We start from the raw sequence: 8,890 nt of genomic DNA on the forward strand, positions 1-8,890 counted from the left end.
CCTCTGTTAAAGTGGTAGTTCAAAGTGGGGGTATTATGCCTTTTTTTCCAAGGCTTTACACATCTCTCTGACACCCATGTAGTAGCTTCACATGGTTTGCAGCTCAAAAAACTCCTCATGTTTCTCACACTGGCGTCCTGAAAAACCCTTATTTTAACCTCCGTCTGAAACGCTTCATTTTCGCTGCTGTCTCTTTAACCCAAAGCAAAAATATCTGCAATTAAAAATTTGTTTTTAATCATTGTGCCCTACTTTAATATTATATCCAATTTTGTGTATGCTATAATACAGAATGATCTATTTAGGTTCCTCATCATATAAGTTTACTGGAAAACATACAAGTTGAGGAACCTAAAGATAACTGCATATTAAATTGCAATCTTGAGGAAAAATATCGCAATTAGATTCTTTTTGTGAATTTATCAGCCCTAATTCACAGTGTAGAATACAAAAATATTTCCACACGGTGCTTGTAGAGTGTTTCGGTATTGTCATTGTCCGTTCATTGCTCTGTTATCAACGCCGTCCATCTTAGTAAAGCTTACTGCATTAACTGTCTTTATTTACTGAGGTCAAGAGGGCACACAAGGGTCAAGTTACACTGAGAGCGCCCTCTGCTGGATCGAAAGGTTAACGACTTCAGGTGTCATGCTGTGCTGATAGATTGTGTATTTTGACTTCAGCTGATTGCAGTTCGGATTTGAATGTTGACCCACAGATTTGGATGAATGTTCAACTTTGGAATAAAAAGTGGCAGCCCTACTCAGCATTGTTCTAGTTGGAGCATTTTACCACTGTTGTGAAGTTGATTGGACGCGTCTGTCAAAAACAGATTCTTCCCCATTGCTTATACGCTGAGAAAATGACATTAGTCTTATTAAATGGCCCAATCAAGCTGTAACTATGCCTCAACGTTACTGTGCATGTCAGCGTGCTGACTGTCTCTTCACACTGCTGAGAGTTTGCAAAAAAATAGGAAACTTCAGATGGTCTTTAAGGCCATCTTTAACTTCACTGGCCAATCTTTCAAGCACCCTAATAAAAGATGTACAACTTCAACAAAACAAACTTAGAAAACATGTACAGAGCTGCAGAGTTTACACTGACTCATCTCAGGGTCAGAGGGGAACAAAATCGATGGAGCAATATTTTCTGAGGTAATGTGTCTGGATTACATCTCTGTACTGCAGGAGGTGGCCAATAAATAATGCAAGAACCAATGAAAGTATTTTGCACTTTATCTTTGGTATTGATGATATAAACAAAACCTGTGGAGTTCTCCAGCCTATATGTACAGTTTTCATGGCTGAGGTCAGACGAGGAACAGAGATTGTACATTGTTTAAGTCCTGGTGACCATTTCACTTTGAATGGAGCTAAAATTACACTCTGGGTGTTAAAATCAACTCTTAAATGTTTAATGATGATATTTCACCACTCCATTTTTTGCTGTGTACAACAGCTGCTTCAGCATGTGTTGAGGAATCATTCCCTCTTTCTATGTAAGACTGTGTAGTCAGCAGAGCTGGAAAAAGTACAAGAGTAGTGTGCTCAAATTAAGGTTGTTTTCACTCCAGATTGTCCGGGGGACTCGGTCCATTTTGGAACAGAAATTGCATTATTGTTGCACTTTTCATTGGTCTGGTTTGCATTCACACTACTCTTGGTCAAATAGACCAAACCGTCTGAACACCTACGCCCTCTGCCTGTTAGGGACGCTGTCAGCACAAACAAACGGTGATGAAGAAGAAAAGAAGGCATAGAAGAAGACAAAACCAGAAATCTATCTCCTCCTGGCAGTCTTTTTCTCCACATAAACAATGAAAAAACACAGAATTTATGCTGTCTTTGGGTTTCTGCTTTTGCATTGGGGCATTACCAGCAGCCAGCGAGGCAGTGAGCTGTACAACATGTCGTTCTCTGACATGTAAGGCTGGGTGATATACCGAGTATACTCTTTGTATCCCGGCTTTTGCCACCCACGATGCATGAAATGACTATATCGCAAATATCCGAGTATAAATTATGTGGAAGTTTTGAGCTGTCAGCATGCATTTCTTGCTGGAGTTTCGCTTCTCCCATTGTCCCTGAATGCATCTCTCACAGCAGTGAGCTCACTCTCTCTCTTCCACCCATCCAGAAAACTTCTCTGCACATGTGCATCATGCGAGAAGCAAGGGAGAGGAAGGTAAACAGAGCAGCGTGGCTAGTTAGCGGGGAGTTAGCTGACTTTAGAGGCAGTCAATGAGGAACATCGCTGGATCTGCAGCGTTGAGTTGTCGTTCAACTTTGCAAAGTTGAAGCCTTAAGGCACAGTGACCAGAGTCAGTGACCAGTCTGGTCAAAGTCTGGTCAAAACTTACTTCAGTAGAAATAAAAGTACTGATTGCAAAATGTACTCAAAAAATACAAGTACATGAAAAAATTACTGAATTATAGTAATTTGAGTAGATGGAATTAATTAATTGCCACCCCTGGATATTGGTCCTTTTTCATTGGCTGACATCCATACATTGCTGCTATAGAAATATCTCAAGCTTCTTTCAAAGCACCTTTTAACAACCCTGTGACGTTTTTTACTGTGAACATCTTAGAGGCATAAAGGGTGAACGATGTGATCCCCTATTTGTGCCGTCTTCAGAGGCAGTAACAGAAGTGTTATGGAGGTGAAAATGGAGGCTCAGCAGAGCTCTGTGTGTGAGCAAGTCTGACTGTGTAAGTATGTGGAGCTCCTGCTGTGAAACACACTGTGAGTTGACAGACAGGGACATGTATTATCACACCGTTGCGGTACCAGAATGAATGTCTTAAGGCGTAAAGACCACAGAGCTTTCTATCCTGTTGGATTAACGATGATGACCATGAATTCCAGGATTTGCCATTGGAACAAAATGTAATAAATCTCACAGATGTCACAGATAAATGTTGACAGTATTATGGTACTGTGGACAATCACATCATACTGGGCATTGTCTCGGTTTGCTTCCAGCATCTTCTAAACATCGTCAGGTTATCACTTGTGAACATCACATGTCAGAGCACAATATATTTCAGCTCATCGCTTTGGGCATACAGCTCAAGCTTTATATAATCAACCTCGCAGTCTAGATGCTTGTTTGTCACACAGACCTGCAGAACTTCTACTTCTACGCACAGATACACTTCCTCCCTACACATGTGAACATGCATGTCTGTATTTGTGTGTTCCTGAAGAGGCAGACTGAAGCATCTCTCTCTAACAGCTCATTTCTTTCAACAGGAGCTGACAGCCGGCGCAGTTTGTGAGAGGAACAGCAGGAGAAAGCGCTCAGGACGTCTCCACACATCAAACATTTAAAGGCCAACACTGGCAGGCAGGGATACACACCAGCTATCTTAACAAAGCGTACATCTGGCAGACTAACAAAGTGAGGCTGAAACAAAGCTGAGGATGTTTTCAGTCTTCTGTGTGAGTGAACACAAGACAGCATCACTGGGAGACAGTAATGGCACAGTTCTGGTGTTGACATGGAACTAAGAAGCTTGTTGAAGTTTAATACTGCTGAGTCCACATGGTCGTGCTGATAAGATTTTAAGATTTTTTATTTTGTTTTCACAAAATACTGTCTTTTAAATTCTGATCACTAATCAATGGGCCTGTTGTTATGGCCAACCTTCCAGCGTTTCTATTTTGTATCATTCTAAAAAAAATGTATTAAATCTAACATGATACAATTTTTACTTGTCATTTTTCAGAGTAGTTAATGGAGACTACAGTCATCTGATTTATCAGACTTTTATTTCCATCTAAAAGACAGAAATCAAAGGCAAGATTTTGATCCCAAAAGACTGCCAGTTAAGGTTGAGATGTAATACAATGATATGATATCCATATATCTTAAAGGGTAATCAGGGTAACCCTTAAATTAAAGCCATGAAAAAAACTGATGTATAGCATGTGCGTGTCTGTAATAAATGCCATAAGAGTTTGTCCATTTCCAGCTGCAGCACCACTGCCTTTGAATGAAGATGCTCTAAAAGCAATGAAACTTGCTGTACATGCCATAGACCTTATTTATCGAATAAGTACTTAGACAGGTTCATTAGTCACCTGATGGCGCTTTGCTATGGCAACGGTCTGGGGCAATGCCTGTTGTAATGCGATCTACACTAACGTACGGTTTTAAAATGCCTTAATTTTTCTTTCTGGAGTTAATCAGAAATTAATTAATTAATTTAAGAAATTAAATGCAATGCTTAAAGCTCAACTCACAGCAGGACGGAGCTTGCCATTCTTTCACATGCATTGAGCCTCTTTGTAGGTCTTACAAAAAAACCAAAGACATTATCCTTATAGGCAAAGCAGAGCAAAAAAGTTTCTGCCATACAGCCAACAGATATTAAAACAAATGTGTGGGACATAGCAAATCTTATCTAAAGCCAATGAAACTGCTTCACATTATCAGATGCTTTTTGATAATAGTTATTGATTGTTGCACACTTGTCACAAGATAGCTTCATGATCTCAGTGCATGTTTGGTACACGTGCATCCCCATTCTCCTCCCTATGTTTCCTGTCTCTCTTCAGCTGTCCTATCAAATAAAGGCAAAATACCTACGAAGTGGGTGTCATTTATCTCAACGGGCAAAACAGGCACTCATATGTGGAGGCTAAAATCCTCAATGCACAGTCGCAGCATAGATTCCCATAGTGCTTTTCCACTGTGACTTTTGGCTGTGCCTAAAATAATCAACAAGCACTGATCAGCTTTATCTACACTTCACATAAAAAGGGATTAAGATGAGTTTAAATGTTTTTGATGGTTTTAACTGTCTCTGGTGTTGCTGCTGCAGGATGCAGCACATAGAGTTATAAATAAACTTTATAACTTCTCATCACTGATCTGCACCCTGAAAGAAAAAATTAAGTGTTTTTAAAATCATGGTGTCTTGAAACACATTAAAGCCACAGATGCACATTTAACGGTTTGGCTAGAGAAGACCATACCGCGGTGTCAGTCTTGTGCCAGCTGTGGCGCGCGTCGCAAAAGGATTTATGCACAGTTAGATATATGCGGGTTTGTCATTTGCCAAATTAATCCGACATCATTAACAGGAATTCTTACATCACTTTTAAAATATCTTCACACACAGACAATGGTGCTGTGGGTGGAAATAGACTTACACTCTCAAGGCATTTATAATGAAGTGCGCTCATTACGCAGCACTGTCTTCATGATGGTAATTAAAGCAATGCCATGGCTATTTTTTTAATAACCCAGGTTACAGTATCGGGGATGCCTCACAGACATGTTTTAGTAGCAACTGCTTCATCAAACTTTGAAATACCTTTGGACAACAGCATGGACGGGCATGATGTGAGTGGATAGCTAAACAAAATTATGCTGCGTCTTCTGTTTGCGGAACAAAACAATGCTTCCTGAAGAGCAACTAGTGTCATCAGCTCTAGACGCGCCCTCAAACCAGCAGCTACATTTTAATATTGATATGAGTGTCAGCTAAAATCAATTTGTTAATATCAGCATATCAGATAAAGATCCATCCTGTAATAAAAGCTAAGTATTGTTGTGTTCAGCCCCCGTAAAAGAACCTTTTTTTATAATCAATGAATGAAGCGTGTGTAGAGGCGTGTGCTCTGCATGTCAGGAGCACACTCTACATGCCGGCACGTGCTTGGTCTGAGCTGCTTCTTGTGTAATGCGATTTTTATTCATGTGACGGTAATACTGCATAATTTGAATTTGGCAGTGGTTTAACTGTATTATAAACTGGATGCCATCCTATTACTGGTGTTTTTTCTGCAATTCAGACAGAGTGCAGGTGTTTGTCTGCAACTTTCATCACTGAAAACAGGAAATTCCTCTCATAATGGGTGCCTAAGACTTCTAAAAGGAATCAGTATTGCTTGATTTTTATCAGTATCATCAAGGTAAAGGATAATGGTATCAAGACAACACAGAAAATTGTACTTTTATGCGTCTTTATGCTATTTGAGGGTCTATATTCTACATTTATTGTGTTTTGGCCAACAACTTCCAAAATAAAATACCCATTCGTCAACAACATATGTCAAATGAGGCGCCCACCCACTAATATGCAACCTCTCTCTGTTTGTATCACAATAACCATATGATCAGGTTTATGAGGGCTGGTTGGAGCAAATAAGCAATTTCAAAGACTATATTTTCTGAAAATATTACTATAATCCAAGATATTAACGCTCCATATGATTCAACAATCGATCCGAAAATCAATCAAGGGATCAACTGAGGCTGAAAAACTACACGACAGAAGCAAAATAACCATATGGTGCATGCACGCGCCTGCAAGACGTCTAAATCCAAAATACAGATTAGGGCACAAAAACCGAAGTTCTCCGGATTTTTTCCGACCAAAAGTTTCTGAAAAGACACTTTACCAAACTTAGAACATTTACTACCTTCATTAACGCAACTCAATTCAACAAAGTGCATTATAAAGCAGCATTAAAGGGGTTCAAAGTGTGCCCAAACTGCAGAAATGCAGTAGCGGATGTAGGAAAAGCCATGTGTGAGAGTAACAGAGCAGAGGTGTAATGGTGACATCCCGGAGAGGATGTAGAAGCCGCTCTGCTAATCTCAAACCGAGGAGCTGAATTTACACAAGCACCGGCGGTGAAAATAACCTTATTTACCCGCTTAAAAAACACCTTTAACAGGCGTCTCTGTCCTGAGAAAGGCGGTAAAGTCTGCTAGCTACAACTGAAGAACAGGAGTCGGACATGCCTCTCCTCCTCCAGTCTGCCGCTTTTTCCTCCAATCCCCCTTTTCCCCCTCGTTTAGTTTCAGCCATTCAGCGGTGAAACCTTCAAAACTGACAACACGTCCACATTTTTCTGCACTCACCTCACTCCAGGTCGAGATGTTCACATGGAGGAAGAGTAAAGCGGAGAACCGACAGTGATATCCCGGAGGTTTAAACTTGTCCCGTTAGTACAGAGCCAGCAGGGCTGCTAAGAAAAGCTGAGAGTCTCTGTGAGTCTGCAGAGTCCCTCTCTCTCTCTCTCTCTCTCTCTCCAGCAGTCACTCCTAGAGGGCGGAGCTGAGATGGAGGAGGAGACTGAAGACAGCAATGTGTAGAGCTGTTTTCACACATGAACACTTCAGGAAAAGTTCAGGAGCTCTGCCCTTGAAAAATTCCCGAGTAGCTTTTTCACATTTGTCCTTCTGAGCAGGAAGTTTCCCCTCTCTGATAAATGGAGTGGTCTAAGAAGAGGGAGATAAATCCGATTCCCACATGCACAAAACTCGGAAAATTTCTAAAAACTTATTTGTGATCTGCATGTGTGAATGCAAACAGCCACATTTTTCACAGAGACTTAACCCAGAACCACGTGACCCTGAAAAGCCGATGGAGTGGCCAGATTCCATGGCGTTCATCAGCCAAATCCATCTTACAAAGCTCCAATCTGAAACAGCTGTGCCTGGTCTGGAAATGGACCTGACCAATCAGCATCAAGTGAGGAGAATGAGGTGGTAGCTACTGGTGGGGTTTCGTTGTACTGGAAGCCAATAGCAATGGCTGTTGCTGATGTAAAGATTAGCTTGGATGTAGCTACAGTATAGCAGCGGTTTTATCAGAACTTGACCACATTTCGACATGATTTTGTGGTAATTACAGTGGTTTAGTTGTACTGTAGACCAATATATACAATAGCTACCAATGTGGTTATAATCTCAGATGTAGCCATAGTATAGCGGCCGGTTTATCAGAACTGGGCCACATTTCTTAATTACAACAAGAGAGAACAGCCACACTGAAACCTTTTCTTGGTTCATAAACAACAACAGCGCCTGCCTGCTAAGACCAAAATTAGGTTACTATCCCAGCTGCATATGTCTACTAACTCATTTTCACATTCATGATGGCCATCAGAGTGACAAGACAAAATGAGGCGGTAGACACACTGCTCCAGTACTGACCTGAGCCCTACAGGCTAACACTGCCATTGTTTATGAACAGTGGAGCTAAATTCATGCCAAGGCCAGACTTTTCCCTCAAGCCAAGGGAAAAGTGCAAAAATATCTTCACCACCAAAAAAAAAAAAAATTTCATTGTGACTCTTTGCTCTTGTTTTAACAAAGAAATGTGGTCCAGTTCTGATAAAACTGCCGCTGTGGCTACATCCAGGCTAATCGCTACAACAGCAACCACTGTAAATTTTGAATCTCACTACAACTTTATCATGTTCTTATTAAGACTATGTTTTATCCTAAATCAGCTAAGTTCAGCTTTGTTCAGTCAATCAATCAATTAATCAATCAATCAGTCTTTGTTTGTGTAGTGCCAATTCATAATCGAAGTTATCTCAAGACACCTTATAAAGAGGGCAGGTCTAGACTGTACTCTGTTGTGGCCTATTATAACAGACCAGCGTTAATCATTGATATTATGATAAAGGCTGTGCCCTAATAAATAGGGTATAGAGTGGTGCAGCAATGAGTCCTAAAACGCAGAAGTAAGTTAGCATTTTAGCCCTTCCGGTTCCCTCGTCTGAAAGTCTAGGGGAATTTTGAATGAGTTTTCTGTTAAATGCCTGAATTAAGGTCTGTGGTGAACACAAGCTCAAGAGAGTTTAACGTTTTATCCTACAACATAGAATACATCTGAAACGTGCCCAACCTTTGAATTGTGTATCTTTACATGTCTTAATAAAGGCGGTTGCTAAAAGACAGCTAACAAGGACTACTAAATCCTATAGGTTCGACGCCAAGGGAACCCATGTACTTCCGGGTTTGCCTACAAAATTATGTCACAACCGCACCCCTCTATAGCCTTGTTGTAGCTTAGCTTAGCCTGGCTTAGCTGAGTTTAGTTTTGCTTAGCACAGTTTAGCTTAGCTTAGCCTACCT

General features: G+C 40.7%; 1 protein-coding gene across 4 annotated transcripts in view; it reads right to left on the reverse strand.

Moving 5' to 3' along the window:
• Positions 1–6,998, reverse strand: part of ppp1r16b (protein phosphatase 1, regulatory subunit 16B) — a 172,435-nt gene extending 165,437 nt beyond the window's left edge. For all 4 annotated transcript variants that reach the window (XM_041780060.1, XM_041780054.1, XM_041780045.1 and 1 more), the window contains exon 1: positions 6,884–6,998. The gene's annotated coding sequence lies outside the window, so the exon portion shown is untranslated. The remainder of the gene's footprint in view (positions 1–6,883) is intronic.
• Positions 6,999–8,890: the final 1,892 nt, after the last annotated feature.

This window comes from Cheilinus undulatus, linkage group 3 (genome assembly GCF_018320785.1).
Source record: "Cheilinus undulatus linkage group 3, ASM1832078v1, whole genome shotgun sequence".
Lineage (NCBI taxonomy): Eukaryota > Metazoa > Chordata > Actinopteri > Labriformes > Labridae > Cheilinus > Cheilinus undulatus.